The following is a 2447-nucleotide window of genomic DNA, read 5'->3' as shown; positions in this document are numbered from 1 at the left end:
TTATAGTCAGATGACACAGTCTAAATATTATTGATCCTTTGTATTCGAAGATTTCCGTTAAGTATGCCGTACTTCAGATTTCCACCTCCGTGAAGTCAAAATGAAGTGGGTGTTGTGTAGAGAAAACACTTGCAATGTCTGAAATGTATGTATGTGAAATGACTTCCTTTATGCTTCACAATTATTCCAGCATCTTTCAGTAGGGTACCTTTAACTAAGTTCCAGGGTTTTCTCAAATTTTACCAGTTTTTCCACAAATGTTCTTTCCTAGTTTCATAGTCCCATATAGGATACTGAACTGCATGAGAATATAGAGCAAGAAGCTACAGATACCTCCCTTAGCTTACTCTGGTCTATAGCTGTTTCTTAAACTTTCCTTGTTTTTCAAGACTTTTGACAGTTTTCAGGAGTCCTTCAGGGACAGGTATTTTGCAGAATGACTCTCTATATGGGTTTGGGATGTTTCTCCTGATTGCCCTGGGGTTTATATAATTGTAGAACTATACCTCCAAGGCAAAATATCTTTCTCATCATCTCCCATCAAGGATTCATACTATCAATATGACCTACCACTAGTTCGTCTGCTAGAAAGTTGTCTCCTTCCTGCTGACATATTCTGTTCTTGGAAACAAGCCGCTAAACACAGCCTACATTTAGGGAGGGGCATGGAATCTCATCTTGAGGAAAATATCGAAGAGATACACAAATTACTGAGTATACAAGTTAATTGAAACTCCTTTGTAAGGAAGATCTGGTCCTTCTAGCCATATCTTTTAATGTTAAATTAATTAAAGTAAAGATTTAATAGATTTCCCAGTTGGTGCTAGTGGTAAAGTACCTGCCTGCCAATACAGGAGATGTAAAAGATGTGGGTTCAGAGGAGCCTGGTGCGCTACACTGATGGGGTCAAAAAGAGTTGGACAGACTGAAGCCGCTGAACACACACAAAGATTTAATACCTCAGTCACACTGGCTACATTTTAACATTTGCAAAGTGGCATATTAGACACAGACATAGAAAATATATTTTACTGAGAATTCCTTAATGATCGGGTTGTTAGAGATTTGTGCTTCCACTGCAGGGGGCAGAGAGTCAATCCCTGGTTGAAGATCTAAGATCCCTTAATCCGCACCGCAAGGCAAAAAAAAAAAAAAAAAAAGAAAGAAAGAAAGAAAGAAAACAAACCCTCCCGGATGAACACTCCATCTGAATATACAGATAAAGGATATAAACAGAACACCTCACAGAAAAGAAAAGAAACATAAGCATTTATATATGTGAAAAGCTGATCGCCCTTATGAGGGAATACATGTAACAATTATGAAAATGTTTTCTATTGCTGCAGAAAGGTCTGTGAATAGCACTGACTTAGGTCATTGTTTTTCCAACCTTTCTTCTTTTCAAATGTGATGCATATTAACACCTGAAACTGCTTTAGCTCTGTCTCAAAAATTTGCTATTTTCACTATCATTCAGTTCAAATAATGTTTTTCCCATAACAATTTCTCTTAGGAGCAATAAGTTATTTAGGTTCAGAAGCAGGAGAAGGAGAAGCCTAAACCACAACATTAAACAGGCTTGTGAATTGCAGAGGTGCCGCTTTTGCACTTTGGGTTCCTGGCAATCCTTACTCTATCCTCAGCCTGTGTGCAGTGCCATTGCTTCATTTTCAAACTTTGGGAGTTCTGTACTCCTCAGTTATCTTTCTGGGGTTTTGTTTGGTCATGCCACAGAAGCTGTGGGATCTTAGTTCCACAACCAGGTGTTGAACCCTGGCCATTGACCGTGAAAGCATCAAGTCCGAACCACTGAAGCAACAGGGAATTCTCATACCTCTTTCTTTCAAATATTTGTTCATTTACTTGGCTGTGCTTGTTTTTAGTTCCAGCACAAGGACCCTTCAATCTTCATTGTAGCATGTGGGAGCAGGAATTTTAATTGTCACATGTGGTATTTTTAGTTGCAGTATGTGGGATCTAATGCCCGGACCAAGGAATGAACTTGGACGCCCTAATCTGGGAGCACCGAGTATTTCCACCGGACTACAGGGATGTCCTTCCCATGAATGAACCCAGGTCTCCCACATTGCAAGTGAATTCCTTACTGTCTGAACCACCATAGCTTTGACTATAAGAATTTTGGTCAGCAGAGTGATGCCTTAGCTTTTTTTTTTTTTATCTTTTTTAATGCTGTCTATGTTTGCCATAGCTTTCTTCCAAGGAGCTAGCTTCCTTTGATTTTGTGGCTACATTCACGATCCACAGTGATTTTGGAGTCCAAGAAAATCAAACGTGCTGTTATTTTCAATTGTTCACCATTTCCTTGCCATAAAGTGATGGGACCAGACGTTGTGATCTTCGTCTTTTGAAATTTGAGTTTTAAGCCAGCCTTTCACTCTCCTCTTTTGCCACCATCAAGAGGCTCTTCACTTTCTGCCCTTAGGGTG

This window comes from Ovis aries, chromosome Y, assembly GCF_016772045.2.
Source record: "Ovis aries strain OAR_USU_Benz2616 breed Rambouillet chromosome Y, ARS-UI_Ramb_v3.0, whole genome shotgun sequence".
NCBI classification, from domain to species: domain Eukaryota; kingdom Metazoa; phylum Chordata; class Mammalia; order Artiodactyla; family Bovidae; genus Ovis; species Ovis aries.
The sequence above is the reverse complement of the archived record's forward strand: the minus strand, read 5'-3'. Positions refer to the sequence as shown.